At 44.0% G+C, this 7,441-nt stretch overlaps 1 pseudogene; it reads right to left on the bottom strand.

Annotated features, from left to right (window-relative positions):
- Positions 1-2,323: 2,323 nt before the first annotated feature.
- LOC143688313 (WD repeat domain phosphoinositide-interacting protein 2 pseudogene) lies at positions 2,324-3,865 on the bottom strand (annotated as a pseudogene).
- Between the last annotated feature and the right edge of the window lie 3,576 nt (positions 3,866-7,441).

The raw sequence follows: 7,441 nt of genomic DNA on the forward strand, positions 1-7,441 counted from the left end.
AGATACCTTGGTTCAAGAAGGCCAATGAAGTTCTGGGTTTCTCTCTCAAGTGAAAAGGCACATGGTGAACACGGGTCAGGGTTTCTATCTTGGCTGGAAGGGCACATGGCAAACACAGTCAGGGTTTCTCTCTCAGCTGGAAGGGCACATGGCGAACATGCCATCATCTGCTCGCTTTCTCTCCTGGGTTCCTGTTTCATGAAGTTCCCTGGGAGGCATTTTCCTTCTCATCTCCAAAGGTTGCTGGCTGGTGGACTCTGCTTCATGGTGCTACAGCATTCTCTGCTCTCTCCAAATCTCTTCCATTCTCCAAAATGTTTCCTCTTTTATAGGACTTGAGAAACTAATCAAGACCCACCCAAATGTGTGGAGACACACCTCCACCTAATCCAGCTTAACAACCATTCTTGATTAAATCACATCTCCAGGGAGATGATCTAATTACAGTTTCAAGCATACAATGCTGAATAGGGATTAGAAGAAACGGCTGCCTTTGCAAAATGGGATTAGGATTAAAACATGGTTTTTCTAGGGTGCACACATCCTTTCAAACCAGCACAGGGCAGCAGAAGTAGGTAGCCATAAATAGGAACTATGACCACGTGACCGGTTAGAGAAAGAGGACTGTGATTGCATGAATATTTCCTCCCTGTTTTGTTATGATATGTTTGCATTTGTACATCAGCAAATGTCTTGTTTTCCTCTTATCATATGACATAAATTGTATTGTTCATGTTATAGTATTTAAGTCATAGGATATGAAGTTTAAGAATGAATGTTACCTAAGGACTTGCACCCTATTCTGGAGAGATGTAGTGTGTTTCTGGTGTATGCAAGGACAATTGAGTATTGGTAGGTGAAACATACGTCTGTTATTGTGTTCTGTTTGGAAATTAAGCATATTTCAAGGTGATGTGTGTAGCTGTCACCACTGGACTGTGGTGGTCAGGCTCTGGTTGGTGTCAATTTGGCCACATGATGATGCCCAGTTGTCTGGTTAGTCAAGCACTGGCCTGACTGCTGCTGTAGGGATATTTTATGGCTGGTGTATTAAATCATCAGTCATTGATTGCATATGTGCCTGTTTGCATCTACTATCAACTAAGGCATGCCTCCCATGTGAGATAATCCAATCAGATGAAGACTTTTAAGGAAGAAGAAATTCTTTCACTGCTTCTTCAGCCACTGAGCCTCTCTGGAGAAGTTCGTCCAGACCTTTCATTGGAGCTGTCGGTTTCATAGCCTGCCCTACAGATTTTGAACTCTTCCATTCCCATGGTTGAATGGGATACCTTTATAAATCTCATATTTACAGATCTGTATTGCAGAACTTTTTTTTGCATCTCCTATAGGTTTAGTCCCATGGTGAGGAACTCCATCAGCTTTTGTTTATCTGGGAATGTTTTAATCTCTCCCTCATTTTTGAAAGATAGCTTTGCCAGTAGTAGAATTCTTAGCTGGCAGTTTTTGCATTCAGCATTTTAAATATGTCATCTAATTGCCTTCTTGCTTCTGGGTTTCTGATGAGAAATTGGCATTTAATCTTATTGAGGCTCCCTCATATGTATTATGTTGCTTCTCTCTTGCAGCTTACAGAATTCTTTCTTTAGCCTTGACATTATTTGATTATCATATGCTGCAGTGTGGGTCTACTTAGGTTTATTCTATTGTATTAGTGTTCGTTGAGTGTTTTGGATGTGTCTATTCGTGTTTTTCATTAAATTTGGGGAGTTTCTGGCTATTATTTATTTATTTATTTATTTTGAAAGTAAAAAGACAGATGATTTAATTATGCAAATTAACACTTCCCTTTCCTTTTAGGTATCTCCGGGCATTCTGTCAGGTTCACTTGCTCTCACAGAAGAGCTTTTAAATGTCAGAAGTAACCTCTCTCTTCAAGTACCCACATGGAAAACAAGATCAGAAACAAAATAAAAGTCCACTCTGGAAAAAACTCCAGAAGAATCCAATTTGGAAGAAATTTAATTAACAAAACAAAATGGGGAGAAGGGGTCTGGCAGGGGCTATGGGGAGAGGCCCCAGCACGCGACCAGGCCTGCACCAGGCGCCCGGGCTTGAAGAGCGCGGCCTCCTGCGACAGCCAGAGCCCTTCCAGCCGGCACGCGTTGCCCGCAGTGCACATCGCTAGGACAGACATGGAAAACCAGACGGCTTCAGTCTGCTATGAAGCGGCTTCTAGCTCTTCTGGGCTGGCTTGGCACATGATGCATGCAAAGCAAGGAGGGCTTCCCCAAACAGTTAATTTTGGCAAAAAGAGAAAAGAAACAAAAAGCTAAAATTCAAAGGCAGAATTAAAAGCCACTGAAGTGAAAACAATGTACTTCTCAACAGTATAGAATTTGACTACGGCTACAATCTTTTTTTTTTTTTTTAAAGTCTCTGCTATCTTCTCCCCCAGTTCAGGTCAAAGTTCATAGCAGCATAGCACCGTGTCCTCTGGCAAGCTGCGCTCTCTGCCTCAGGGGTTAGAGTTCACAGGTCAGGCTCAGTCTGTCCGAAGGACCATGGGTGGGTGCTCGCTGTCTTCATACACCTGCAGGGCGCTGGCTTCCTCCTCCAGGCAGGCCCCGCCCGCGGCCTCCAGCTCACCGGGGTAGGCTTTTGCGATAGGTGGGCTATAGGTCTGAGTTACTAAGGGGCAGTCGTGGGATGCAGAGTCTAGGGTTTCGCTGGCTGTCTCCATACTGCCATCCAACTTGTGCTGCTTCATCAGGGTACACTCGCCTCCTTCCTGGGGGTCCAGGTTGTACATATACAGGTACCCGTCAGACGCACCCACCAGTAATCGGGGAATCTTCTGAATTGTAGCGAGTGAACAGATGTTCTTGTGACCGCAGAATGGCAGGCGGACGGTGGCAAAGGCTCTCCCCTGGTTGAACATTTCTGCTACTTGAGAGGGCAGGTAGCTGGTAGAAGCCATGAGCACTTTCCCAAAGTAGCCAGTCCAAGTGGTGGGCTCCTCCTGAGGTTTTTCTTTCACAGTCTCAAGTTTGAAGATGTGCACAGTCTCGGTGTTGCTGGAGGCAGAGAGGAACATGCCATCCATGCTGAAGGCCAAGGAGCAGATGCTTACACACCTCTTAACTCCTCTCCGGAATTCAAAGATCTTTTGTCCCTCTGGAATGGAAAATACCCTAATCACGGTCCCCTTCTCTGAAGCAGTGGCAAGTTTGGTACCACTTGCATCAAAAGCCAAGGCTGCTAAAGGGCTGTCGTGAGCTGGGATCATGTTCGCAGCTCTCAGGTTCACAGTGTCGAAGACCTGCATCTCCCCAATGGTGGCGCTCCCGGGGTAAGCCAGGTAACAGTTGTCATTGCTGATGGAAAGTGCGCACAGACCTGTGAACACATGAAGGCACACGGGGCCGTTCAGGCTGAGGATGAGGAGGCCTGCAGGGTTTGGGGGTGTCTCCCTGATTGTGTGCAGAACCTTCATGTCCCGGATGTTGTGGATATACAGAGATTCTTCCAGGCACACAATCAATCTCTGCTTGTTCAACTTCATGGCCAGTATAGTATTGGAGTAGCTGTAGTTGCAGATCTCGGTCCCCTTCTTAAAGTGGCACACCTTTAGCTTCCGAGGCGCTTTGAGGCTCACGATGGCAACGAGGCTGCTCGAGAACAGTCTCTCTACAATGCACACATCTTCCGTATCAGTGCATTCATAGATCTGTTCCAGCTTATCCACAGAAGAAAGGGAGAAAAATTTATAACCGGACTTACTACCAACAGCTAGGGACGTGTAGTCCTGGTTGAAGTTGGCGAAGAGCAGCTGGCCGGAGCCGGCCTCGCCGCTCTGACCGGCCAGGTTCATGGCTGGGCCGCGTGGCGGTTGGGTCGGCCCGGACGGAGGGCTCACGCGTGGGAGGGCGGGTCGGGCCGCGCTCCGGGTGGAAGCCCGGCCCGGGTCGCCGCCTCGACCGCCACCTCTCGCTGCTCCGGGATCAACCGCCGCCTGATCCCGACCCCGCTCTTGTTTGCTATTATTTATTTGAACAGTCTCTTGGCCCCTTCCTCTTCCTTCTTCTTCTGGGACACCTACAATGCATAAATTGGTATGGTTAAAAGTTTCCCACAGGTTCTTCAGGCTCTGTTCACTTTTCTTCATTCTTTCCTTTTTCTGCTCCTCATACTGAAGGATCTCAATGGTCTAATCTTCATGATCCCTTCTTCTGACAGCTCCAATCTGCTGTTGAACCTCTCTAGGGAATTTTACATTTCTGTTACTGTGGTCTTCAGCTCTGTTTGGTTATTTCTCATCATTTCCATCTCTATTGATATTCTCCAATTTCCATCTTCTATTGAGCAGGATCATTTTCCTGATTTATTTTAGTATTTGCCCAGGTTCTCTTTGACCATATTTAGGACCATTAAAAAAAAAAGTCTTTGTCTTGATGTTTTCTAATGCTTTCTAGCAGCCGTAAGCTCTTTGACGTTGGGGACTCCAACTTGCTCGCTTATCCTTTCTATTGACCAACTGAGGCCTCACATTTCCAGAAAGTCCAGAATCTCTCTGGAAACTATTATCGTGCCTCAATTCTCCAAGAGTAAAAGGGTCTTCAATCCAAAGGGATGAGTTCTGCCCTTGAACATCAGGCAGAGAGAGCACGAGAGAATGGAGTCTGCTGGATAACGGCTTTGTGGTGGTCTCACTGAGCCTTCAGCTCAGCCCTGGCCCCATGGATGGGTGACACCCTTGCTAGCCCAGACCCCAGCAGGAGCCCACACTTGGGATCCCCAGGACCTGCTCTTCCAGGTGTTCATCTGCGGTCATTTCCCCAAGGCCTGAGCACAGAACAAGGCAGCTTGCCACACTCAGCTTCATGCCCTGTGGGTCATTTCTGCCTTCCTTGAGCCCCCCTTTGATGCTCTGGAGGTTTCTTGTTCCCTCCAGTTCTCAGGCCCTCAGGGAAGATGCAGGAACATTGGCTCTCGAAGGAAGGCATCAGGGGTTGGTCTCTCTCCTCCCATGCAGTGTATCACAGTGGCCATCCTGCTGACTCTGAGGCACAGCCTTCCTTGGGCTCAAAGTCCCTCCAGCCCTTCCTCCCTGGGTTGCAGGTACCTGCTCACCGCAGAGTTATGCAACCAGAAGAGATCATTCAATGACTCTTCCTGAATGAAAAGGCAATGCATTCCAAGGTGATTTCCTCTGTTCACTTAGACCAGCAGTTCTCAAACTTTTTGGTTTCAGGGCCCCTTTTTACTGTTAAAAATGATTGAATTTCTCTTTGGTGGGTTCTATCTATAGATATATTTCCTGGATTAGAAATTAAAACTGAGAAATGCTAAAAAAAATTTATTAATTCATTAAAAAATGGCAATGCTTTTATGCATGTTAACATAGATAATACACATTTTAGGAAAACAGCAATACCTTCCAAAAACAGAAAGTATTTGGTGAGAAGAGTGGTGGTGTTTTACATTTTTCACAAATCCCTTTAATATCTGGCCCAGTAGGTGACTTTGCATTCCCATGTCTGCTTCTGCATCAGTCTGTTGTGATATGCTGCTTTGGTTGAAGCAGTTGAAAAAGATTGAGCCTCACATAGGCAGGAAGTTGGAAACTGAAGGAGTCTTTCAGTGGCCTTTTTAGATAATCTGGATGTTATCGTTTATGCCACATTATGACTCTACAAGAGGTAGTTCAAAAAAATTTAGTTGCAGTATAGAATCTAAAATTATATCAATGAATTCCTCGTACACTGTTGTAATAAAATCCATGGATTGCTCTTTGAATGGACCTTTTACTTACATGACTTTGTAACATCATGCACTGGTCATTTGAGAAATATTGGGTTCACCTAATTAAGCAGATCTTCCAAATATCAACACATTTCATTATGAAATATTAAGAGAATCACATTTGTTATTATCAATGCCGATCTCATAAAAAATCTTTACATATTGAGAAGTTGTTAAGCACACAGTGGCTGAAAAGAGTTTTCCAAAATTTTAATTTTTACTTGAAAGCTTGGATTCTATCATTGGCAACCAATACTATCAATGGTCTATCCTGAAGTGACAGGCTTATTTCATTTATGCTTGAGAAAATATGCCAAATACCCAGGTTTAAATGATCATAGTTTATCAGGTAGTTTACTTTCCAGAAAAAATGATTTCCCATGAAAATGTGGCCAGTGCAGCTGAGAACTCAAACAATTGTGCATGGTCTTTTTCAGGAATGCACCAACATGCAGGATGTACAGCAGGTCTGCTTTATCTGAATTCCCATTTTGCCACACAGAATAGTAAAAAACACGTGTGCTCAAGTGTTGAGATCTAATACAATTAATGATTTTAAGTAAAGTTGGCTTTATTTTAGTTTGGTTAAGTTTTTTACTGTGATTTCATGATGACAAGGAGTAGAATGGCTCCTAGGACAAACTGGTGCTGCTGCCTTGATTTGTTCTAAGGTGCCAGAGTTTGACTGGCCGCTGCTTTTGTACCGTCAAAGCAGGTATAAGTTGTGAAAAGGACAAATGACACTTCAGCGTATTCTGAAAATTGTTTTGACTCCACAGATCCCCGTGAATGGGTGATGGGGTTTCCCAGAGGTTTGCAGACCACAATTTAAGAATTGCTGATTTAGGCACGCATTCTTCTCCTTCCTCCTGCTTCTTCTCCTCTTCCTCCTCATTACTGTTGTACTCATCTTCCTCCTTCTCTTCTTCGTTTTCTTTCTCTCCTCCTCCTCCTGCTTCTTTTTTAATAATAAAAAACCCCAGCAACTTTAATGAAGTATAATTGACATATAATAAACTGCACACATACTGTTAGCTTCTTTAGCTAAGAAAAATACTTAAGTTCTGCCTTCCTTATCAGGCCCACAATACACGGTAGCACTGATCCCAGACTTACCACGCAATCCCTGTCTCCAGCTTGGAAGACTATTTCTCTAAGGAGCCCTGATTCTATTTACTATGGAAAACCATTTAGATCACAAAATCTGGTACTGGCCATGCTCAATTGACCCTGATTTAAGATTTCTTCTAAATAATTTCAGTAGTTAGAACTGGGGAATAGGTGTATTTAAAAACTTGAGCTCATATTAATATTTCTAATTCAAATTTAACAAGCCCAGGATATTTATTTACTTATTTTATTTTATGCTTAAAATCTTGGTACTGAATTACAGTATATGATTTCTTTATCCTACAATATACATAAAATAGCCTGTAAATGTTCTTTTCTGGTTGCATGCATATTCTCACTGACGTCTGTATTAAAGTAATCAGCTGAGAGGGAGGAGCTCAGGTGGGTTGGAGGTGTGAGCGAGAGGAGAAGGTGCAAAATAGTTTTTTCAAAGAATGGGAAAGTGAATTTGCTAGGATGTGTGGTAGGATTCTCTGGTGCGGTTAAGTTGCTGTTGGGATTTGTGGCCCTGCTTTTGAGGTGACAATGATCAGCATGGCTGTGT

The sequence above is a fragment of the Tamandua tetradactyla genome, chromosome 1, assembly GCF_023851605.1.
Source record: "Tamandua tetradactyla isolate mTamTet1 chromosome 1, mTamTet1.pri, whole genome shotgun sequence".
Lineage (NCBI taxonomy): Eukaryota > Metazoa > Chordata > Mammalia > Pilosa > Myrmecophagidae > Tamandua > Tamandua tetradactyla.